Source organism: Lissotriton helveticus, chromosome 1_1 (genome assembly GCF_964261635.1).
Source record: "Lissotriton helveticus chromosome 1_1, aLisHel1.1, whole genome shotgun sequence".
Classification (NCBI taxonomy): Eukaryota; Metazoa; Chordata; class Amphibia; order Caudata; family Salamandridae; genus Lissotriton; species Lissotriton helveticus.
The window spans coordinates 886,135,603-886,161,670 of NC_136057.1; the positions used below are offsets into that span (position 1 = coordinate 886,135,603).

General features: G+C 48.0%; 1 protein-coding gene across 1 annotated transcript in view; it reads right to left on the bottom strand.

Moving 5' to 3' along the window:
• PPM1H (protein phosphatase, Mg2+/Mn2+ dependent 1H) overlaps positions 1-26,068 on the bottom strand; it is a 601,142-nt gene that overhangs the window by 231,898 nt on the left and 343,176 nt on the right. The window lies entirely within an intron of this gene.

Consider the following 26,068-nt stretch of genomic DNA (forward strand, 5'->3'; position numbering starts at 1 on the left):
TACGGTGTTGGAATAAATCTGGTTCCGGGTACTAGGGTGGGGGTAAGCTCACTGCAAACTCACGTTGGCTGATCATGCAAGAACATTTTTGAACGGCTCAAAAATGTTGTGTTCAACACATATTGCAAAAAGGTCTATGATTCATTTATGTAAATAAAAAGAAAAAGAACTGTAGCAAAGCACTAAACTGTATAAAAAATGCTGGTTTAATCAAAGTGCCTTGTCTCAAAATGCCACCAATTGTTGTATAGGTAGATCTGAATTTTATTGTGTATCATGCCCCCCACAACACCAGCTTTAAAAACATACCACTACTGCCCTTTAGTTTTGTGGATGGGCTACAGGAGTAAGTATTGTGATATGTGCAACGGCACATGTAACGTTTCTTCATCTGAGAGTGAACTCCACTCCCGTGCACCCCAAAACATAGCGGGGTATCTTTCATTAAATTTGCACACTTACACCAGCCCTCTTTGACACTAAAACTAGCATGCACGTGGGGTGCCAAACTCTAGAGGAGGTTTGTCAATACCATGAAGGAATGGCTGTTAGTGTTTACCAATGGCCTGTATACTACAGAACAGAACGCACACCTTGCAATTTACCAAAGCACAGGGTTTGCAATTAGTAAACACATTCATACAGCTGGCACTATGTGTATGTATATCATTAGATCCCTTTATGATGTGAGAGTTGCAGAGGGACACCAATAAAGTGGGCTAACGGCTAGGGGGGTCGACCTCAAATCTGGGGAACAAGGTTCGTTTCCCAGCAACGACGCTCAACATCCTGTGATTCTGGGCAAATCACTTAATCTCCCCGTGCCTAACAAAAAACAAATGTGTCCTTATGTAACGCAACTGGTACTCATGTAAAGCGCTTTGATACCTAATACTTTCAAGTCATGTTTGCGCTATATAAAACTCTGAAGAAAAAAAAAGAATTGTTATTGGGTGTAATGCAGCACTGCAGGTCGTTCCAAAATACATGTGCTTCACTCCCTGTGTTAACCATTCTAGAAAACCCAAATAACACTAATTGTGGGAGAAGCACTGACTAGCTAATCCTATGCTTAAAAACTTTGCTGCAAAATATGGTAAGAGGCTTTGTTGCTTTCTAGCCCGGCATGGATGGCACTGTGCTAACCCTCTGCTTAAAAATTCTGCTAGAAAAACAGACATTTGAGGTGAGCATATTCAGAGTGTTGGTGATGGTGTAGGGTGCTCTATATAAAGAAGCTGCTCTCCACCCAAATTTGGGAAATATCCAGAGTTCCCTGCTTCCATTTTTGCACAATTTATTTGGCATCTAAGCCTGAAATAAGGGTATTGTATATATCTACACTATGAACAATTGAGGCTGTTGCTGCTGTTGGTTCCTAAAAACACAGAAAGGTTACTGAGCCTGGCCAGTAAAATGTCCAGTCCATTTTTTAGCAGGACCAACTAATGTGGGATGACACTGGCTTCTTGATCGATCAGGAAGAAAGAGGAAGAATGGTGAGCAAACATTGTCCGGACTTTGGATCCTGGAACTTGAATAGCCACAGGTGGGAAAGTCAGTACCACGTATAAGTGGCCCTGCTTCTGGGCTTTGCAGGTGGCTAGCAGTAGGATGTGATACGTGCACATAAAACACTTGTAAAAACTAGACCACCACCAAGCACTGAACCTGAACCAAGATCACTTTTGGAACCTGAAACGTAAGATTTGCTGGACTTCTAAGGTACATAGTGGAACCAAACACTCCTGTTTTTGAATAAGCAAACTCAGTAAAATAGGGGCTTCTGCCTCCTACATCAATACTCCAGGTAAGACGTGACCTAAGGATCCTAGTTTGTCCCTAATATGTTCCCCCTGAGTTAAGAGTGAAAACTTCCATTTGTTTACATCTTCTCATTCTTATCCCCCAGCAATGGAGCATGAAGTGTTACAGGTTGCGGTGCCACCGTTCCCATGCATATTTACGCAAACGGTTTTCTTTACTTTGCTGTACTTCCAGGCTTGCTGGCCTCTGAACAATTACACAGCGATATACATTCCCAGCCTTGAGAAAGACTCAGGCAGTCCAGCCCTGGTGGGTGTAAAAACATGTTCCCTGATGCTGTTCCATACGATGAAGCTGATGATGCAACACTATGTTTAAAGATGAAGCAAAGATTTGATAACGATGTATGTCAACTACGGGACTATAGAGTTAATCTAACTCAACAGGAATTTTCAATTAGAAAACAGGACCTTCAAGAGATGCTCACACACTCTGTGGGCCAGAAGAGGGGAACTCCAATCATGCCTCGAGCATATATAAGAGCAATAGTTTTATATAGCAGAGACATTAAGGTCTAGAATCAATGGAATCAATTGTATGAGCCCCATCCTGTCCTATGTGATAAAGCTAATACACCATCTTAATCATAAGAATGCAGAAACATTTGAACCCGTTTTAAAACATTAAACAACAGTGAATTCGGACGCATACTGACTTGTAATGGCAGTTCAGCCTACAGAAAGTTGAATGTATGACGTGTGAAGTCTGGGTCCGCACACAGGTGTAATATTCTCAACACGTACAGGGGCGCACCGTGCTCCAGCACCGCATAAGAAACAAGAGTAAAGGATGCTGTAATTTCTCCAGAATGTCTCCTTTTGAAGGGTATGTGAGTAAGCAGACCAATGAACGAAGCTAATCTGTTTGGGGAACATCCATTACGACGCGGTATTTACACCGCACTACCATTACAACAATGGTTTTACAACGCAAGTCGTTACCATGACATGCGTTGGAGGGCGCTCTAGGCTAAGGAATAGTAGATTTACTATTCCAACACATTCCCTACTGTACGTAGGCTGGTGTTGGAATAGTAAATGTTACTATTCCTAAGTCCAGCACCCTACAGCGCAAGTCGTGGTAACGACTTGCGTTGTAAAACCAGCGTTGTAATGGTAGTGCGGTGTAAACACCGCGTTGTATTGACATACAACCATCTGTTTGCCACTGTGTTTATTAAGTCTCTCTTTCTGCATATACTTTGTAGGATAGAAAATCATTTGATGACTAAAGGACAAGAAATATGGAGTACACCAGAGAAGTGATTGAAAAGGTCAAGAAAACGCACAACCAACGGTGATGACAGCTGAAAGTACAGAAATCAATAAAACACCCAGCCACAGAGGCAGAGAGCCTGAAACCTGATAAATACTGACAAGCTAAAACACTGCCAGTGGTTGGAAATCGCCACATCGAAAGAGTTCCAGATGAAATCTGAAACATTTTGGGCTTCTGTTTTTTGGTCTGGCCAAACTATATGAAAATGTTTGGTCATCAACCAATTTTTTGGGGTTACGCCACCACCTATTAATTGCCAATTTGTACACCTCTAGTTCAGTTCCTAAGAGGAAATAGGACTGAAGTGAATAGACTCACCCTGATATTCGCACTGAGTCAGCTCAGGGGAGGGGAAGCTCGAGTTTTGATTTCCTAGGAATGTTGTATGCCTGACTAACTTTTTTCTAAGAGACTGGGAGGTTATTTTTAGAATGCTATAAAAAGAGAAAAAGTTGTGAAGACTGTTCAAACTCCGAAACATCTTTTGCCTCCATCTTTTGAAACCCTCCCAGCCCTAAGGCCAACTTTACATACAGTATTTTTTAGAAAGGAGTTTTAGAAAGTGTGGAAATCATAGTCTTCTTTTGTACGGTTCAATACAAAAGTTCTGACACAATGTTTTTTTTTTGCAGAGTTTTATATAGCGCGAACTTGACCCGAACCGAATCGGGTATCAGAGCGCTTTACATAGAACCAGTTACATTACATTAGGACACACATTCATTTTTGTTAGGCACAGGGAGATTAAGTGTTTTGCCCAGAATCACAGGACGTATGGCGTCGTTACCGAGACTCGAACCAAGATCCCTGGGTCCGAATTCGAGCGTCCAGCCCGATCCCAGATCTGACAGCTATTATTCAGCTAGATCGGGGATCTTTATGGCCCTAGTGAAACATGCTGAATTTGTCCCAGTGTAATTTGACAACACCAGGACACAACTCAGCGGAGCCCGCACGTTGTCTTCTTACTGTTCAGACCAGCAATAGGCAGGCGGTGAAGGGGCTTTCGTATTTCAGACTCCAGCTGGGCCCCAACACAAAGTGGTCCTGGCTAGGAGTTATCTGGGGCCTAACACATAGATGCCAAGGCAGTGGAGAGGAAGCAAAGGCACACAGCCTGTTGTCATTTCACAAGTACTGAAGAGAAACTATGATTTGGAAACAATCATTTGATCGTGTTCAATCCCTGTATCTAACAGATATGCATGAAGTGTAAGAATGTTAGATATATTGGTTTGTATGAGTATTTTCATGAGTAACATTTTACATACCTTTTACTATGTTTAATATAATTCTTTTATAATGCATTGGATTCTGTAATCTCTGTATAAATGCCAGTCTCTAATTTTTTATAATCGGGGATGTGCAATGCACACAGTCACCGATAATAAAGAAAAGACATCAGAACTCAACTATTATAAGTTATGACAGGTGAGTTATGACATCACAATGCCTGCTGCCAGAGCCAGCAGCCTAGTTGAAAGGCAGATCAGGTCATGGGGCATGTTAGACTTGGGCCTTAGGGCAGGTTCACCCCTAATCTTTTTGCCTTTATTTGTGACCCTGTGTAGTGATTTTTGGGTCTTGGCGCACTTTTTCCCTATGTCCCAGAGTGAAAGTGCGTGCGTGTAGTATGGCTGGCCTGCCCTCCCATAGGAATGCATGGGGAATGTGTGTGCCCTGGTAGTTCCTGATGTGTGGGGAGTGCAGGCTCGAGTTTAGTATGTATGAACTCGTGAGAGTGAATGCTGCGCAATGGTATGTGCGGCTTGTATGTGTCTAGAAGGGAAGTGCTACTTCTGGACATTGATGTATGTGTGCAGTGAGAATAGTGGAGCGTGATTGGCTGGAGCTGGCTGGCATGCCAGGCTCCAGGAAGTCTGGATGGGTCTGCCCGGTGGTGAGTGTGAGATCAGCATGAGTGATGTGTGGGAGGAGTAGATCTGTGTCCTGGATGGGCTGGGTTTTTCCCCACACAATGCTGGCTCCGCCCCCCTGTGGTTTGTCTAATGACCCAAGCCTCCCCAGTGAATGAAAGGGGTGGTTGGGCCATCAAGGGTACTCCCAAGCCAGCTGCAACTGGTTTCCCCCCACCCTGCACCTCCTAACAAAGGAATTCCCTGTATAAATGTGGGGCTGTGTCCCCACAGAAGTTGTTCTTGGTTCTACTTGTGGATCCTTGCCAGAGGGGGCTGTTGCTGCTGGGGCCAGGAGGACCGCCACTTGGCTTGTCTCCCTGCCTGGAGACCCAGTGTGCTGGCTCTGGCCCTGCCCTGCCCCTCTGCCTGCCTCCAGTCCCTGCTGGAGCTTTTGCTTTGACTTAGAGTGCCTGGAGGCGCTCTTATTTGATTTATAGCGCTAGGAGCGCTTTCCTGGTGCCACAGCGCTCAATAGCGCTTTTGCTGATATCAATAGCGCTAGGAGCGCTTTCCTTTAGCCCCCAAGCGCTGGGTGCGCTTTATTTCTATTATAGCGCTGTGGAGCGCTTTTTGCCGCTTTTTGGCATAGCGAGTGCCTACCTCGCTTTACCTTTATTTTGAAGGCCGGTGCCACCCGGCATTGCCCCGTGGTCTGTATTTATTTTCGAGCCGGTGCCACCCGGCATTGCCCAGGACATCACCGCCGCAGCCCGGGCGCACTGGAAGCTGCCGGGCCGCCGCGCTGCCTGCAGCGACCCGGAAGTCCCGCCTCCTGACCCCCAGGGCCGCGCTGCCATTGGCGGCCCCGGCGGAAGTCAGGCGGCGTGTGGAGGAGACAAGGCCAGGCGGGAGACGAACGAGGCAGCCGGTCGTGTCCCCGAGGCTCCCCGAGTGGAGAGAGGAGCCCCGGGACGAGAGGAGCCCCGCCCGCCCTGAGACAGCCGGTGAGTGAGGCAGAAGGGAGGGGCGCCGGGACACATTGTCGGTGTCCGCCCCCTCTCCCCCCGGTAGCGCGATCTCGCGCCCATTGAGAGAGTGAAGCCACGAGGGCTTCAAAGCGGCATACCCTTGGTTTTCTGAGCGGCCCCGGTTGGCAGAGGGCCGCTCCAACGTGGGCAGCATTTCTTTATTTTGAGAGCCACGAGGCTCTGAGGGGCCATTCTGTTCTTTGAGCCCGAGAGGCTCCACCCGCCCGCATTGGTTCTTTTCGAGCCCCGAGAGGCTCCAGAGCCCACAGTTGTTCTTCGAGCCCAGCGAGGCTCATCGCCCTCATTGATTGCGAGCCAGAGAGGCTCTGGGGGCATTTTTATGATTTGAAGAGCGCTGAAGCTCTAATTGCGCATTTGTTTTGCGAGCCACAGAGGCTCTAGGGGGACACAGGCAGTTAGTTGGTTGTAGCCCCGAGGCTCCCACGCTGTGTCTCCCCACCTGTGTTCTTGAGCCCACGCGGCTCCAACGTTTGCCCAGTGCATATTTACAACTGTCCAGCACTTAGTGGACAGTTGCTACGTTTAGGCTTTTGTGTCTGTGCTGCCTGCGCAGACCTCCCTGACACTGAGACTCAGGGCATTCCGCCCCTTTCGAGGCCAGTTGGCCTGAGGGACATTTTGAGTGGTGTGCTACATGCACCCTGCGCATTGTGATTTCTTTGCTATATGATTCTTGCGCAAAAGTTCTAACCTGCACCTCTGAATGTGTTTTAATGTTACATGTGCAATTCTTGTTTATTATTACCTTTGCTAAAAGTGACCTGCTTAGGTAATTCTTTATGTGTTTATCCCCTTTGCTAAAAGTGACCTGCTTAGAGGATTGGTTGTGTCATTACCTTTGCTAAAAGTGACCTGCTTAGGTAATGCCTTGTTCTTTTATTTCCCTTTGCTAAAAGTAACCTGCTTAGAGGAATGTTGATGTTTGATTGCCTTTGCTAAATGTTACTTGCCTAGGTGATTATCTTAGGTTTCCTTCCCCCTGCGTGATTTCCCTACAGAGACTAGGGTGGCGTAGGAGGTGATAGGTTTTCCTTCCATAGGTCCTGATGATAAGGTCCTAGCTTCCTGCGTGATTTCCCTACAGAGACTAGGGTGGCGTAGGAGGTGATAGGTTTTCCTTCCATAGGTCCTAGCTCCCTGCGTGATTTCCCTACAGAGACTAGGGTGGCGTAGGAGGTATTTTCTCTTTACCAGTAGTTACTGGTTGTATGCTACATTTACTATTTCTGTGTTACAGTCATTATATGTTGATGTGCTAAAGTGTTATACCTACAAGTATTATTTCTAAAAGTGCATACCCCTGACAGTGGTCCAGGTGGCCCTGTCCTGTACATAATCCCTTGTAAATCTTGCCCGTGCCTGTTGGCACATTGTAAAGTGTGTGTGTTATCTAATGTGTTTTTATTATTATAATACAAAGGCTATTTTTGATATAACCTTGTGTGGAGTTTCCTTTGTGGTGGGCCTTTGGTTGTTGTCGCTGGGGTGCGCGCGCAAACGCTTTACACATCGCCTCTGAGATTAGCCTTGCTGCTCGCGCCACGTTACCTAGAGGGTGAGCGGGGGTTATCTTGGTGTGTGACTCCCTAGCCCTGACCTTGGAAATGGTGATCCCTGACTGACCTCGACGCGAGTCTTGGCCGGCCAGGGTCCCGTTTCTAACATTGGTGGCTAGCGGTGCGGATTGGACTTGCGTTTGCGTTGTACCACAGTGGCGACAGGCCACACTTCAAAACTCTGCAATTTTAGATAAACACATTTTTTGGGATTATTGTTTTTTAGGGAAGTTTAGTTTTGCTTCTCCTGAAAGGTGTCATTTGTATTTTGCCCAGTACCTTGTTCCCCGCCCTGCTCCCAGAGTTTGGTACCTGTGTCGCTAGTGGTCAGGTTGAGATAATCAGGGGTGGTAGAAACTGCCTTACCAGTCCGAGGGGAGGGTTGTGTGTGAATGAGTGTGTGTTACGCTGGACAGTGGAGTGCAAGTTCTGAGATAGGAATCTTGCTGAATTGTGTAATTGTGTACTCCTGTGTAAGCTCAGACCCCCAGGTTCCCTGTGTCAAACTCTTCTTGAGAACGTCCGCCAAAATGGAGCCTGTTTTTGATCTCTGTTGTCTTTTTAGGTACAGTAGGTCAGAGCTGGTCAGATTCTGTGAAGAGGGAGGCATGGAGGTGAGTGTGTCGGATACTCAGTCCCAGCTTAGGGACAGCCTGATCCAATGGCAAAAGGGTCAGTGGGATCTTGAGTACAGTGAGAGAGAGAGGGCCCTGGCCGCACGTCATGAGGATGGTGAGTCTGTGGAGAGCCCTGAAGAATGTGAGTTGTATGAGGATGACAGTGGATGGATGTCAGCAGATAGTGAGGACCCCATAGGTAGGGAGTCCCTTGCTGAGTCCAGTGTCAGTACCAGCGCCACATCCCTTGTCCTGTCCCCAGAGGATTGGTTAGATAGGAAGGAAGAGAGGGAGCATCAGTTAGCGATGGAAAAGCTCATGTTGGAGCATGCCCAGGCTATGGCGCAGCTAGAGATCGAAAGACTCTTAGCGCAGGAGAGGATAGAGGTGGAGAGAAGGGCCATCATCCGTGAGAGAGCAGCCCTAGAGGATAGACTCTTCCCTGCGCATAATTGTAATTGTCTGGATTCCCCAGGGAGGGTGGAGTCCAGTGGTGGCAGCTTTTTAAATATAAGTGTAGACAGTCCCACTCCCAGTTCCCCGAGTATGTTACCTGGTTCCCCCGCAGAAGAGTTTGGGTTGAAGTTCAGGAGACTTAGGAAACTGCCTCATCAGTCGTGGGAAGACTTTGAAGATGAGTGTTGTGGAGCACTGCGTGATTGGGAAAAGGCTCACGTGAACGACAAGTCTGGCAGTTTATTTTGCATGGTTGTCACAGAGCACCTGCTCAGTTATTGTTCGCCAGAGTTACGCCAGCACCTGTTGAAGTTTGGATCGTTTATTGCATGTGAGCTTGCAGAGGAAGCAGACCGATGGGACAGTGCGAGAGGTTCTTTTGAGTCACTAATGAGTGATTCCAACAGTAGTGGGTCAGGTGTCTTCCAGCCCAGTGTGGTGGAGGAGGGTGAGAGTAGCCCAGCTAGGTCCTTGGTTAGTGAGAAGGGTGTAGGGGCTGACTGCCTGTCTCAGTGGAGCGGGAGTGAGTGTGTGACCGAGAGTCCCCAGATGCCCGAAGCCCTGTCACAGAGCCTGGATGGTTTCTTTAGGGAACACCAGGAAAGGAACCTAGACTTGCCTGTTAGTTCACTTGAGGGAGATCTCCTAGTGTGTAGAGAACCTGGAGCATCTGTAAGCGGAGCTTCTATGGTCCTAGAAGCTGGCAGTACCGCTCCAGGAGGGAGAGTACAGAAGTCCAGTGAAAGGAGTGATTGGGGGATAGGATGTGAGTCCCCAGAAGTCCTGGAGTGCCAGGCATTGGTTCCACCGAAGGTTTTAGACCAGAGGTTGGATGGCCAGGTTCAGGATCAGCCTGACCTGAAGGGTGGGACTACTGTAATCAGTGTCCTAACCAGTTCTTTCTCCAGAGGTACCGCCCCGGTTGGGAGGGAGCAGGACTCTGGAAGGGGGTGCAGAGGGTGGGAAAGCCCACCCCTGACCCCGGTACCACCTGAGGGGTTAAACCCTAGGTTGGGAGAATTGTGTTTAGAGGGGACCCCTCGCAGGAGGAGGAGGAACCCTAGGAGAAGAGGTAAGGGGAGGAGAGCCTTCCCTGAGACTCCTGGTCCACCTGAGGTTGTAGACCCTAGGCTGGAGAACCAGTGGCAGTCTAGCCCTGTCTTACAGACAGGAAGAGTGGAGCATGGCTATTATGTGCCAGGGGTTACTACCCCCCACTTTGTGAGTATACAGGATCCAGTGGTACCTGGGTGGCCTAGGGCCTGGTCCTGGCCGAGGGCAGCTGGAGAGTATCAGTGGGGTACCCCAGTTAGTCCCTACAGTAGTTTTAGAAGGAACCCTAGGGGTTCACCATGGCGTAAAACAGGAGGGTGTCCCTGCAGTTGTGGGCCCGCGTCCTTGTTTTATCGCCCCAAGCAGGGAAGCCCATCACGGTGGTGATCGGTCTGCCCTGCGTTTTGGCTGGAAGGGGGTCGTGTTAGACTTGGGCCTTAGGGCAGGTTCACCCCTAATCTTTTTGCCTTTATTTGTGACCCTGTGTAGGGATTTTTGGGTCTTGGCGCACTTTTTCCCTATGTCCCAGAGTGAAAGTGCGTGCGTGTAGTATGGCTGGCCTGCCCTCCCATAGGAATGCATGGGGAATGTGTGTGCCCTGGTAGTTCCTGATGTGTGGGGAGTGCAGGCTCGAGTTTAGTATGTATGAACTCGTGAGAGTGAATGCTGCGCAATGGTATGTGCGGCTTGTATGTGTCTAGAAGGGAAGTGCTACTTCTGGACATTGATGTATGTGTGCAGTGAGAATAGTGGAGCGTGATTGGCTGGAGCTGGCTGGCATGCCAGGCTCCAGGAAGTCTGGATGGGTCTGCCCGGTGGTGAGTGTGAGATCAGCATGAGTGATGTGTGGGAGGAGTAGATCTGTGTCCTGGATGGGCTGGGTTTTTCCCCACACAATGCTGGCTCCGCCCCCCTGTGGTTTGTCTAATGACCCAAGCCTCCCCAGTGAATGAAAGGGGTGGTTGGGCCATCAAGGGTACTCCCAAGCCAGCTGCAACTGGTTTCCCCCCACCCTGCACCTCCTAACAAAGGAATTCCCTGTATAAATGTGGGGCTGTGTCCCCACAGAAGTTGTTCTTGGTTCTACTTGTGGATCCTTGCCAGAGGGGGCTGTTGCTGCTGGGGCCAGGAGGACCGCCACTTGGCTTGTCTCCCTGCCTGGAGACCCAGTGTGCTGGCTCTGGCCCTGCCCTGCCCCTCTGCCTGCCTCCAGTCCCTGCTGGAGCTTTTGCTTTGACTTAGAGTGCCTGGAGGCGCTCTTATTTGATTTATAGCGCTAGGAGCGCTTTCCTGGTGCCACAGCGCTCAATAGCGCTTTTGCTGATATCAATAGCGCTAGGAGCGCTTTCCTTTAGCCCCCAAGCGCTGGGTGCGCTTTATTTCTATTATAGCGCTGTGGAGCGCTTTTTGCCGCTTTTTGGCATAGCGAGTGCCTACCTCGCTTTACCTTTATTTTGAAGGCCGGTGCCACCCGGCATTGCCCCGTGGTCTGTATTTATTTTCGAGCCGGTGCCACCCGGCATTGCCCAGGACATCACCGCCGCAGCCCGGGCGCACTGGAAGCTGCCGGGCCGCCGCGCTGCCTGCAGCGACCCGGAAGTCCCGCCTCCTGACCCCCAGGGCCGCGCTGCCATTGGCGGCCCCGGCGGAAGTCAGGCGGCGTGTGGAGGAGACAAGGCCAGGCGGGAGACGAACGAGGCAGCCGGTCGTGTCCCCGAGGCTCCCCGAGTGGAGAGAGGAGCCCCGGGACGAGAGGAGCCCCGCCCGCCCTGAGACAGCCGGTGAGTGAGGCAGAAGGGAGGGGCGCCGGGACACATTGTCGGTGTCCGCCCCTCTCCCCCCGGTAGCGCGATCTCGCGCCCATTGAGAGAGTGAAGCCACGAGGGCTTCAAAGCGGCATACCCTTGGTTTTCTGAGCGGCCCCGGTTGGCAGAGGGCCGCTCCAACGTGGGCAGCATTTCTTTATTTTGAGAGCCACGAGGCTCTGAGGGGCCATTCTGTTCTTTGAGCCCGAGAGGCTCCACCCGCCCGCATTGGTTCTTTTCGAGCCCCGAGAGGCTCCAGAGCCCACAGTTGTTCTTCGAGCCCAGCGAGGCTCATCGCCCTCATTGATTGCGAGCCAGAGAGGCTCTGGGGGCATTTTTATGATTTGAAGAGCGCTGAAGCTCTAATTGCGCATTTGTTTTGCGAGCCACAGAGGCTCTAGGGGGACACAGGCAGTTAGTTGGTTGTAGCCCCGAGGCTCCCACGCTGTGTCTCCCCACCTGTGTTCTTGAGCCCACGCGGCTCCAACGTTTGCCCAGTGCATATTTACAACTGTCCAGCACTTAGTGGACAGTTGCTACGTTTAGGCTTTTGTGTCTGTGCTGCCTGCGCAGACCTCCCTGACACTGAGACTCAGGGCATTCCGCCCCTTTCGAGGCCAGTTGGCCTGAGGGACATTTTGAGTGGTGTGCTACATGCACCCTGCGCATTGTGATTTCTTTGCTATATGATTCTTGCGCAAAAGTTCTAACCTGCACCTCTGAATGTGTTTTAATGTTACATGTGCAATTCTTGTTTATTATTACCTTTGCTAAAAGTGACCTGCTTAGGTAATTCTTTATGTGTTTATCCCCTTTGCTAAAAGTGACCTGCTTAGAGGATTGGTTGTGTCATTACCTTTGCTAAAAGTGACCTGCTTAGGTAATGCCTTGTTCTTTTATTTCCCTTTGCTAAAAGTAACCTGCTTAGAGGAATGTTGATGTTTGATTGCCTTTGCTAAATGTTACTTGCCTAGGTGATTATCTTAGGTTTCCTTCCCCCTGCGTGATTTCCCTACAGAGACTAGGGTGGCGTAGGAGGTGATAGGTTTTCCTTCCATAGGTCCTGATGATAAGGTCCTAGCTTCCTGCGTGATTTCCCTACAGAGACTAGGGTGGCGTAGGAGGTGATAGGTTTTCCTTCCATAGGTCCTAGCTCCCTGCGTGATTTCCCTACAGAGACTAGGGTGGCGTAGGAGGTATTTTCTCTTTACCAGTAGTTACTGGTTGTATGCTACATTTACTATTTCTGTGTTACAGTCATTATATGTTGATGTGCTAAAGTGTTATACCTACAAGTATTATTTCTAAAAGTGCATACCCCTGACAGTGGTCCAGGTGGCCCTGTCCTGTACATAATCCCTTGTAAATCTTGCCCGTGCCTGTTGGCACATTGTAAAGTGTGTGTGTTATCTAATGTGTTTTTATTATTATAATACAAAGGCTATTTTTGATATAACCTTGTGTGGAGTTTCCTTTGTGGTGGGCCATTGGTTGTTGTCGCTGGGGTGCGCGCGCAAACGCTTTACACATCGCCTCTGAGATTAGCCTTGCTGCTCGCGCCACGTTACCTAGAGGGTGAGCGGGGGTTATCTTGGTGTGTGACTCCCTAGCCCTGACCTTGGAAATGGTGATCCCTGACTGACCTCGACGCGAGTCTTGGCCGGCCAGGGTCCCGTTTCTAACAGGGCATAATTGAAGAAGCTGTTTAAAGCAAGGAAAACAAAATGTTGCTGTTTTTTCTTCTGCTCTATATTTTAGCTTACAATGAGAAGCAGAGAGAACATGTTTGCACTCCTTAGATAGCTAGAGAAAAGCTAGAATCTTTCTGTAAGTGTGAACACATTCTGAGCCGTTGCAGCTTTTGTTTTTAAACTGACCTCTATTGAACCGACCCTAATATCTGTTTGCAACAAAAAGTTTTTAAGGTTTTCTTTTCACACTAAAGGTTTTATTTTTATTCTTCATGTTTGCAAATGTACTCACTTTTCAGATAAAGAGCTATGCACCAAGTTTTTAAGTGATTTGTGTGAAAGGTGATGGGGTGACAAACCCAGTTATTTTACAATTATTATTATTCCCTGAGATTTACTGGGCACACAAAGCTGTCTGAAGCAGGTGCCTTAACCTGATAAGATATTTTAAAATGCAGCCTTTGCAATCAATTAAGCCAGAACAGATTTATTGTTACGTTTCTCCTTATCGCAAATTTCTTTGTGGGAGAGTTTTAAGACAATCAATATATAAGTTGACTGTCAGACTGCTTTTCTGACTGCTTTTCTTGACTCTACCCATTTTTTTGTTGCCACACGTTTTTGCGTTCCCAGAGTAAAGATTTTCACTTACAGCACTGATTGTCAGCCAAATATGTTATTTTGCAGTTGGCTGGTGTGGGTACGAGGGACCTCACGTCAGATTATGGACATCACCCAGCATCAGGCTACCCCTAAATGGGTGGAATCATAATCGGAAGACCACCCTTATTTCTAAAAAAAGAAATAAGCAAAAAAAAAAAACTAATAGTTCAGCAGATAGCATTATACGCAATTCTTAAATTATTCTGCTACAGGACAACAAAGGGAAAAAGTTCACACTGTGACTTAAACTGTTGCAAAGGCCACTGAAATCTGAAAATGCAGCTATATGTTTGTATTTAGAAGCACTCATATATCAAGCGGAGCAGTGCGTTAATATATTTGTGTTTTTGCTCAGACACATCTGTCTGCTGCCTTGCATTCAATGGATATGTTATGTTATGTTATGTTATGTTATGTTATATTTATTTATAGAGCGCACGGCTACTCAACAGAGTGTCCCGGCGCGAGCAATGGAACAAGGAAGCAAGAACCTGGATGAAGCTAGAAGAGAAGGGTTTTTATTTTTTTCTTAAAGATTGTAGGGTCCTGGAGGCCGCGCAATGGCAGCGGAAGTAGGTTCCAGGCTAGGGCAGCTGACCTGACAAATGAGCACCTGTCCAGCCGTTGGCGGTTGAATCTGGAGGTCTGCATCAAAAACTGAGCGGAGGAAGGCAACTCTCTCGCTGGTGTGTAAAAAGCAAATCTCTTTTGTAGGTAGATGGGACCAAGATCATTTAGGGCCTTATGAGCAATGGTCAGCATTTTGAATTTTATCCGAGACTCCACTGGGAGCCAGTGCAGGGAGAGCAGGTGTGCACGCACACTACTCCTATTTGACAAGCCCAGAAGGAGTCTGGCTGCCGAGTTTTGGACTACTTGCAGTTTCTTGAGGAGGTAGCCAGGTATACCCATAAACAGAGCATTTGCATAGTCCAGACGAGACAAGATCAGAGCCCGGACCACCGATTCTTTGGCAGGTCTAGAGAGAAGAGGAAGAAATGTCCTCAATGCCTTAAAGGTGCCAAAGCAGGTCCCCGCCAGCTTCATAATCTGTGTTGAAAAGTTAAAATTTTCATTGAACCAGACGCCCAGATTCTTAGCAACCTTTCTCTCTGCACTAGGCAGGGGGAAGCCAGGGGGCCATAATTTCTCTCTAAAGTTAGCCGTAAATGAGCCATAGAGACGGACCTTGGACTTCTCCGCATTGCATTTCAGTGGCGCCTGAGCAAGCCACTGAAACTCATAGGAAAGGCAATCTTGGGCCGCAAGGACTGAATCGTCGTCCCTGCCCCAAGTGAACAGAAGAGGGGTGTCATCAACGTAGGCCATCACCTTAGCCCCTAATGATTCCACTAGATAGACCAGGGGAGTAATATAGATGTTAAAAAGAAGGTGACTAAGGGATTACCCCTGCGGGACACCAGTGTCCACCTGCTGAGGTACCGAGGCAAACGGAGGAAGCCAGACCTGCTGAGATTGGCCCTCCAAGAAAGATCTGATCCAACGCAGCACAGCCCCCGAAACCCCAATCCTTGAGAGGCGGTCAAGGAGTAAAGAATGGGGCACCGTATTGAACGGCGCAGAGAGGTCTAACATGACATGAACTGCTCTCCCACTGGCGTCCAGACACTCCCGGATTGCTTTCCACACCTCCAGCGAAGCCGACTCTGTACTATGCAGAGGCCGGAAGCCAGATTGTGCTGGATGCAAGAGCCCCGAGGCCTCAACATGATTGGCAAGTTGGATCGAAACAACCTTTTCACAAACCTTAGCCAAGCTAGGCAGGAGCAAGATAGGATGATAATTACTGGGAAGCTGCGGATCAAGAGAAGGTTTCTTAAGAAGTGGAAGAATTAGTGCCTGCTTCCAAGATGCCGGGACCACGGCCTCCCGGAGAGACATATTGCCCATAGCACTGACTTCAGGGTTGATACCATCCGCAGCAACAGCTAAGAGTCTAGCAGGGCAGGGGTCGTTGGGAGAGCCTGACTTAAGGCCCTTAATAATTTTAAGTGAGCCTGCATGGTCAATTGGCATAAAGGTGGAAAACCCCTTATCCTGGTTAGCCCCCAGCGGCTCCAAAGCGGCCGTAATCGGCCCACTAGCAGGGGCCGCAAAAGTATCTTGAATGCTGTGTATTTTATCCAGGAGGAACTTGGAGAGCGTGTTACACCAAGATTCCGAGACAGGCGTGGCATACACCTGAGCAGTAGGGGACATGAAACTTTGCACAATCGCAAATATCTCTTTAGAATTATTATTGGCTAGGTCAATACATGACATATAATATTGGCCTTTAGTGACCACAATGGCAGCTAATCATTTTTTTGTTTAGCTCTAAGAGCAAATTTAGCTGTACAGCAGTAGCCACTGGAGCGCCATGACTGCAACACTTTGCAGTCATGCTTCAAAACCTTCAGCTCGGGAGTGTACCAGGGTTTGGAGAGTGAGTCTCTTGACAGTTTAGCTGGATGCGAAGCCGATAGGGCGCATATCCGAGTCCGCAATCCAGTCAGAGAACCGGGCCACATTGTCCTCAAGGTTTTCATGGAAAGTGGGCCGGGAGGCAGCCAACGAGGTAGTGAACTGCAAAGGATCAATTCTGCTGAAAATTGGACGGCGCAGGCTGCGAGCAGGTTGTGAGGGCCGCGGGATTTCCCAAGAAAAAAAAATAGGGGAGTGGTCCGACCAAGAGACAGGCAAGGGCTTAGCAACCAAGATAGGAAAGTTCATACAGATAGGGTCTAAGGTATGACCCCCTTGATGGGTGGGGTGGGTATCCCTTTGCGAAAGCTGGACCATGTGGAGAGAATCGAGGGAAACAGCGGAGTCACCCACCTCAGGTTGGTCGAGGTGGAGGTTTACATCACCAAGGACCAAAAAATGAGAGAACCGCAGTGCCCGCTCTGCCACTGCATCCCCCATGATTTAAAAAAAGGGACCAGCAGGGCCAGAGGGACGGTATAAAAGAGACCCATCTAGAGTGAAGTAGGCCGAGAGCTTAAACCCTGAAATCTAAGGCCTCACAGCCACCCCAAAGGCTCGAAGCTTCACTATGGAGAGCCTAGGTATCCCTGAACAGAACGGCTAATCCCCCTCCCCTGCCAGCAGGGCGGTCAACTCGGAGGCATTAATAGCCGCCCGGCGTGGCCAGCGCAACAATGGGATTAGAAGAAGTGTCCAGCCAGGTCTCTGTAACAAACAAGAGATCTAGCAAATTGTCTGATGCCAAATCGGCAATATCGACATAGTACTTCTTCAGAGATCTCGCATTGACAAGTGCAGCTCTAATGTTCTGGGGCATTAAAGGTTTTCTCGACGTGCTGCATGGGGGGGGGGGGGGGTCGAGTATGAAAGTGAAACCACACTCGGGGCAGGTGAAATCCGAGGCAAAGGACAGAGAGTGGGCACTGAGGGAAGAGCAAATAGAAGGTCTGAAAGTTTTTAAGTATTCACTCGTTAGTTGTGCGATGTTAACGGATAAGTGCTCGAATCGGGCAGCATTCCTTGCCCTGAGCACTGACGGCCGCAGACGGGCTTGCCTTCGGCGCGCCATTGGCGCACCCGCTGCGCGACCGTGTGAGTGCCATAAATAGGGTTAGAGCTGTAATGTCGTGCAGCAACTAGAGATCTGACCGCGCTTAGCACAAGGCCGGTAAAAAGGTAAAAAGTACGGACCTGGCCACGGCGAAAGTGCAAAGAGTACAATAAGGGAGTCTAACACGAAGCAGCAGTTATTTAAAACACAGAGTTAACAGAGCGATTTTAAAAAAGTTCCCTCCAAATTCCCAAAGCACATTAAAACAAAATGAAATAAAATAGTAGGTAAAATGACAAGCCTTTTCCAAAGCCCTTTTGGTGCCTTTAAACCTGTGTGTCCAAATTGGTCTGTTCTTTTTTCAATGGGAGTGATGCGCCTCAGACATGCTGAGGTTTTTTTTTTTAACTCTGCACCCATTACGCCAGGGGTGATCAAACGGTGGTCCTTCCCTCTGAGACAGACTTTACCAAAAGTACGATAATTACTCATGGGTTTGAGTGTCACCACAGCATCTTTACACACCTGCCAAGTCGGCTTATCCTCCTTAGCTGTCTAGCATCTCAATTCTTGTGTTTTTGTTTTGATTATATTGCAGTTTTTCCTGTACCAGGGGAGCTGATGTAAGCACTCCACTTTCAGTCTTTACTCTTCTGGACTTTTAAATTAAGACAATAAGCACATAGTTGACGTTTTCTGTTCTTTTGCAACAATGTATTTAGTCTTCACCTGATTTTAGCTAATAATCCGACAAGTCTGAGGCAAGAACCAGGGGCCAGATGTACAAAGCTGTTTTGTGGTCACAAACACTCAGATTATGGATTGCAACTGCAAAAATGCTTTTTGCAATACACTAAACCCATTCCAGAAGTGCACTACTTTGTTCGGACTCCTAAAATGGGTTTTCAAATGGATAAAGAATTGCTCTTTGGAAGGGGCATGTTGTAGGCGTCCCTTTCATCTAGTTATTCCTCTCCCAATGTACCATTGGTTTAGGACCTAAATAGCAGTAAATGTTTAAAAATGATCGTCCCCCAAATTGGGCAGATAACCCATTCACAAAAGGAAAGAGGTTCTTCTTGGGATCCCTTCCATTTTGTGTGAATGTAAAAAAAAATGTTTGTTGTGGAGTAGGCCGTGGTCCAGGGGACAACTGTCTACTCTCAAACTTTTAAAATGCATAAAACGTATTTTGTTTTATAGAGCAGCCTCGGTTTCATTAAGAAAAATGGACTGTATTTAAAAAAATAAAAAGCTAACACAGCCATTGTGGTCTCTTGAGTCACAATTTGTGACAAACCTTATAAATATTGCTGAGGTAGCTCAGATTGTGACTCACTACTATTTAGAATTTTGTAAACCACCCTATTAATACATAGGGCGATTGCAAAATCGCTCTCTGTTTGCAGAAAAACTGGCTGCAACTTGCAACTATTATTTTGTGACCAAAGGTTTTTTTTTATCTGGTTGCAAATGTCTTTACTCCCAGTAACCACCTGGCCATTACATACCTTCTGATGTTAAATTTTTCTCACTTTATTTTGTCAAAATAATTATTTTTACTGCTGTCACAGTGGAAGAATTGGCCACCTTCTACACTCGAATCTGTCTGAAACATTTGTTTTTGCATGCCTTTTAGTTGTTTTCCCCTAACACAAGACTAATACTCGTTCTAGAAGTTGACTTTGATTTTTATCTTCTAGGTAAGCCATATGACACCTTGGAAAAATAAGAAGAAAGAAATAAACAAGCATTTACAATGCAATGGTCTCGCCTTTGCAAAAGTTAGAGCTATTGGCATTGTTTTTTTTAAATAACTCTTTTTATTGAGAGATAGAGCTATTGGCATTGTTAATGACAACATTTTTATTTATGTGTTGGTTTTGAAAACAGATAAATAAATGGCATTGTCATTTACAATGCTAATAGCTTACTCTCGCAGCCTACACAATGGATACATTCTACGTACATCCTCCAGATGTGTCTGCAATGCATGCCTTCACACCACCCAGTACCACCTTCACACCCAAATCAATTCAACAGGTGAGCAACACGCCATCCAGAACTCTCTGCAAACCTTCCTCACACCATCTAAAGCCATGTGCATACCCTCACCTTCACCAGAGGAGGAGTACATCCCCCAGAAGCTTTGTACGGCCCCTCACACCTTCCAGTGCCCTGTGCACACCCTCTTACATACCCAACAAGGGATACAGCCTTCAGAACCCCGTGCGCGCCCAGTTTACAATATCTAGTGCACTTTGCGCGCACACACACACACTAGACCTGGGGTACAGCCCTCAGAACCCTTTGCATGGCCTACTCACACCATCTAGTGACATGCGCACACACACACCAGACGAGGGGCAAAGCCTCAAAAACTCACCACAGGGCACCCTGTGCACACCCTCTCACGCGCCAGATGAGGGATAGACAGTGCTAAATTTGTAAAAGAAATAAGTTCCAGGGCCTTCATCAGGAGGCCACTGCAGCTTGCACCTCCCGTTGCCCCTGCCTGCTCTTACAGTGACGGATAGGGAATGGGAGCAAGTCTTAGCCAGCACTACGCACATACCACGCATTGCAGAGACTTGGGATTATATGCTCAAAATTCTTACACGTTCCAACGCCACACTGCGAGCACCTCCTGCACAGCAGGCGGAACCTGCCACCTGACGTGTCACCCAGACGTAGAGAGCACGCTATACCCATGTGTTATCCTAACTATGACCGTTGTATTAGGCACAGACCTCACGTTCCTTAAAGATACCACAGAGTCGGAGCTCTTGTCACACGATACCCTAACGTCCTTGCAGCCGTATAGAACGCAGAAGTAGCGGCCCACATGCACTGTTTGCATCTTAGCCTACTCGTAAATACACCCAGATGACACGCCGGACATTACTTACATGCTCCCTCAGTCAACGGATATCTCTTTTGTTTTGATTTATGATTTGTCTTTATTAGATGTGGTTGGATTGTTTTAAGGAAAGGTATCTAATAGGCAGATACGGCATTTACATATATATTGCTTTTGTTTGCCGATGAAATGTTATATGTTGCGAGCTAACAGTTGAGTCACGCATAAATAGCATACTTCTGTAAACATCAATGTATTAACACATTATCAACCACTGTCATGAAGGGGCGTATTTAGCGGACTCACTCTGGCCCCTGTTTGTAGATGACAGTATGTTCAGGCCGTTGGTTATTGTTAAGAATATTGGGTTTGAGTGAGGGGGTGGCGATTTGATTTAGCCCCCATCCCGATATACTAAATATAATTGATCAAAGGTCTATTTCCAGTTAGATGAAATGTCTTTTAACTCTGTTCAATTAGTTATTGCTGTAACCGAGCAGCATTTCGTCAATGTGCTAGCAACTCGTGCGGTTTCTAGAAATTGTATTTTTCCAATTCTCAAGCCGGCTTTTCCCGGTCCTTTGTGTGCAGTTTTGCAACAGGGAAGGAAGCGTGAGGAGTTTCAGAGTACCGCAGGGGAGGGGAGCTGACCGGAAGGAAAGATTTCCGAGTAATGTCATCCCCAGCAGGGCGCGCCTGCCATGGTGAGGGCAGAATGAGGCATCTCGATCCTAATTAATCCCTGCTCAGGATCCACCCACGCATGGTCCCATGCGGCGCAGGCAACGTGAGGGAGCGTGTGCAGCAGGATGGGAGAGTACGGAAATCATTTCGAATGTTCCTGCCTCTTTTTACCTCACGATTACCAGACACCTTTTATTTTCATTTTACAACTTTACGTCTCCAGTCAAGCTGGGCATCTTTATTTGTATGAAATCTTCGCCAACAGCCACGTCACGCAGCATAAAGGCCGAATCTTGGGCCCGCTAATCGTTTCCAGAAGCGGATCGGGCAAACAATGAGGCGCACTTCTGCACAGCGACTGACAGGAAACACTATGCAGCCAGTTCCCCTGGGACGAGAGCACAACAAACCCCGTCTCAGCAGCAGCCAGGACAACCGCAGCTGCACTCTCGGGCTACAGCGGCCACAGGGTGTAGAACGCAGAGTATATCGACGCACAAGGGGGTTTGTTTCTTAAAATAGACCCTCGCCTGTACCTGTAGCATCAAAGGCTGTGCACGCCGCACCCTGGATCATCAGAGACCATCACAAAACAAGCCGAGGTGCCGTGACAGCGGGAGGGGGGGCACGGGAACGTGCACACGGACAGCGGGAGGGGGGTGGGAACGGGCACAAGAACAGCGGGAGGGGGGCAAGAACGAGCACACGAACAGCAGGAGGGGGGCGGGAACTGGTACACGCTGGTTCAAGACGGCACGGCAGAGCTTCTCAAGTAAGCTACTGCCCGGCCACCATCTTCGGAGAAATGACCAAAATAAACCTTCAAAAAAAAAAAAAAAAACACCGCCCACCGCCGCAACGACGTTCACAAAGGGGCGGAGAGCGAAAAAATTGCCGGAATGCCCACGAATCTGCTCGGGGAATGAGTGACGCATCTCTGTTCCAATGGCTAGCCTCCATTTATGGAGCTAGCCAATGGAACAGAGAGGCGGGACAAAGCCCCAGACTGCTTCTCAAAAGATTTCGCCTGCGCGAACGCTGCTGCGCAGCGGACGCCAGGCGAAACCTAAAAAGCACCATGACACGGTCAACGCTGACCACATGTTAGCGTTTTTTAGAAATGTCGGCCATGCTGTGTAACATTCACGCTGCTGTTAAACATAGCAAAAAATCACAATGACAGAGCCAATAGTGCATGCGTAGGAGAGATCTATTAGCCTTGCCACTTCTTGGGGAAAAGGAGCTATGACATGACCAGCGCGGGCTGTGTCAGAGCGTTTTTACTGGTGGAGGAGGGACAAGCAACAATGGGGAGATGGGTTTGGACGGTCAGGGTAAGCAATGACGGGGGAAGGGTGGGGTTATGAGGCAGGCAACGACAGGGTTAGGGTGGTGGGAGACGGGGAAAGGAACAATGGGGAGGAGGTGGGGGGAATGGCTGAAGCAATGATGCAGGAAGGTTGGAATCAACAATGGCATGGGAGAGTGATGGATGGAAGGCACAGATAGGAGGCGGGGGTACCGATCCTGGTGGTCATGCTTTCATTATAGCAAAAGTTTTCTAACCATGTTTCCAGAATCATAAATTGCAGCTGTGGAGACTTTCTTGCTATTAATCCTTTTGGCAAAATAAATGGAGTGTGCTTTTCTCTCAGCCAGACCACATCAATGGATGGCCTGAGGTTGCCAGCCTTTCCTCATATTTCTGGTGGATGTTGTATCGAGCTGCTGCGATGACTATCAGGGCGGTGGATTGCCAGCCTGAAAACCTCCTGTGCGTCAGAAGCCAGGAAGCAGTTGGAGCCAGGGGATGGACCGTGAACTATTTCAGAGAATTGCAAAACTGACAGACTGTATTTTCATGCCCAGCACTTGCAATAATACAGAACATAACCATGCCGGCTGTATCACAGCTTGCTGAGGAGCCTGTGAATATGTATGCAGGGGAAGGAAGAGGCCGGTGCAAGCAGCAATGATGGGGATGGGAGGACTGATGCAAGCAATGATGAGGGAGGGGAGCAGGGTGTATGCAGCAAGCAATGATAAGGGAAGGTGGAGAGGGTGCAAACAGCAAGGATGCAGGAAGTGGCTGGGGGCGATTTGTAAGCAGCAACGGCGAGGGAGGGCTTGTAAGTAGCGTCAACCAGGACGGGGCAGATGTGCTCAGCAACAATGCCGGAAGGGATGCAAACACCAATGACGCTGGATGGTGCACGCAACGGCGCGGAAGGATGGACCAAGTGCAAGCAACGGAGCTGGAGCAGGGAGGAGGGGAGACGACCCACAAACACATGCACACTTATGGAGTGCTACAGCCTATATTTATAAAAAGTACCTCCTGGAGCGCATGACCAGTGGAAGGAAAATGTGGCCTACCAGAAGCTGTATTTGGCCCATGCTCCATGGAAGGGCAAAGTACACGAAGAGAAAGTGAAACCAGCACGCATTGACCAATCAGAAGAAAATAAATTAGGGTGACGATGAAGCTGAAACTGACAGCCTAAGGGATGGACTCTTAGCCATTTATTCTTTTTTTCAGTTAACAAATATCTTGCGATCGACAACGCATGCGCTGTCTCAGACGAGAGCTAAAAATAACAAAATTATGAAGCAATGTTACTACAATCTGCTCCATTAGGTTGCATAATTAGCTTTTTCTGGCTCCATAATTTAGTCAACCCTGTTGCATAATTTTGTCTTTCCCCACCGCATAATTCCAGTGGCCTTGCCTAGCTTCCTCTGTTGTCGAACACCAGTTAATGCATGGATTCGAGCCACTGACAACAAAGATACATCTGCAAATTATACACCGCCCCTCCCCCTTTAAATGAGACACACAAAGTCTATGACTCTTAATTTACCACTGTGGTTACAAGAGGATGTTGGATTTGAGTGCATAGGCCTTTCCTTATCAAGAGAGAGATTGTGGTTGACTAGTCAAGCTGCAGGCTGCAGACTATAGTTATCTGCGAGATCAAAGGGCAGTCCGCTGCTCCATTAACTAGGAGAAAGGCATTATCTCGCAAAATACCAATATGTTGTTGACTTTTTCATCGCTGATTAAGCTCCAATGACGAGAGTAGGAGTAATCTAACACTAACAGTTATCAGGCGGTTCTTGAGGTTTTGGAAGTTATCAGAAGCAGATATTCTGAGAAATGTAGATGTCATATGAAAAACATTCTTTCTGAATACGCTAGAGGACGCCATTGCGTTAAAAATGTTGAACACAAAATAGCAAGAACAGCGACATCCTGATTCTAAAATGATCTGAGCATCGATGTCTTGCAAAAGCGAAAACAAACATGCTAGTAAACTGGGTTTACTTAATGTTAGACCTTTGAATGTAGGAATGCTAACATCCCTTTAATACCAGAGCACCCAGGGCAACCCTAAACCTTTCTCCCAAAGTCCGCTTCGGTTTCCTCTCCCTGAGCACGCTCAGCGTTGTGGCCGTTTGATAACAATGCCAGGGGAACAGGGTCTGAGACGGACTCCTGTGATCAAAGGAGGCCAGAGTTCGTCCTGCACTTATGCCTCTTGGGCGGACCAAGACCCGTCAGCCCTTTGCTTTCTTATGCAAAGGTGGAGCTCATATGCAAAGCACTCTACTCAAAGCACTTCCCAGTAGTTATTCCCAGTGGTTTTGAATGATGGCGGACGGCAGGGGAGGGGTTGCCATGGGCTCTGCAGCTACTCAGTAGAAAGCCCGCGGGTCCCACTCGTTGGTTAGTGATATCCAGCCAGGAGTGATTTGTAGTGCGTCCTTTACACTCTTGGGCCCGGGTGCTACTGCCACCTACACTATGGTAGCCCCACCCCTGACACAGAGCCCATCCATCACTAGTGTGCTGTCTGGGGAGCCTGGCAGGGACACAGGCAGACTAGACACGAAGCTTCGGGAGCCTTTCTGAACCTGAGGACCTGGCATGAGCAAAGAATGAGAAAGAGGACACATGGAGTCACTAAAGGCAGGCGAGCCCTTAAAGGCCCAAGCCAGATGTCTGATGCCTGTGCAATCTTATGTCGTTGAATAAACTGAACATATTCACCTGACGTCCCTTCATTGTATTTAATTATGAACTGTGCTGCACTGACACCTGTACAGAGGGGTACATCAAGGAACGCCCTTTGCAAGATTGGAAAGCTCCTTTATCTGTGCTGCAAGTCAATACCAACAGGTGCAGACTGCATTACCACTTACCACTGATGTGTCACCCAGTCACAATAGAAGTAGGGTAGGGTGATCTAACCTATAGGCCAAAAGGCAATTTCAGGAGATGAAAAGTCAGAAAGAGAAGGCCTGCCAGCATTACCCAAATGAAAACAATGAACATCAACAGTGAACAATTGTATGATGGAGAGAAACGCGTAAAGGGTGTACTTCAACCAGGTAGGGGAAAAGTTCTCACTTTCTCAGAATCCAGGGGAAAAAAATTAGAATAGGTCAGACGATGATCTGACATGGCTGATGTCTAACCAGGGAAGCAGCGAAAGCATTACTGGGTCAATAGCTGGACTCACTGGTTGCACTTTTTCTCTGGTCGAAACTGCCAGAAGTAGGGACGACCTCTTCCTGTAGCCACTGTGCTGCTTCCAAATATCACAGGGAAGCAAAAGGTTCCTTAGAAAGGTCACTGATTGGATTAAAAACCCATGTGGCATTTAAAACCTCGAGGTAGAAGAGTAAGATCCAAGGGTGAGTTTAGTAGATAAACAGAACCTAGATCTAGAGTAGGATTGGTTCCAGAGGGAGCAGAATTCCAGGATAAAAAGCAGAATACATTAATCCCGAATCTCGAAAATAAATCTCAAAAGAAAATGTCAGGAACTAAAATCAGTAACTAAGCAGCGAAGCACCCACCAGCAAAAAGTTACCAGAGCATTTGCAAGTCATGATGCTGATGGTTCCAGCTTCTTATACATGAAGAAACAGGAAAAGGGTAAGAGAAAAAAAGCAGTTAGTTCCATGCAGGAAGTTACTTCACCATGATGGATTGGGCTAATACCATAAGCAGCACAGATGTAAATATGTAAATGTAGTTGAGTTTATATAGCGCACAACTACCCGCAGTGGGTTTCCCGGCGCTTGCTTAGGGAACCCGTCCTGATATTCCCCTGTGAGATAGCAGG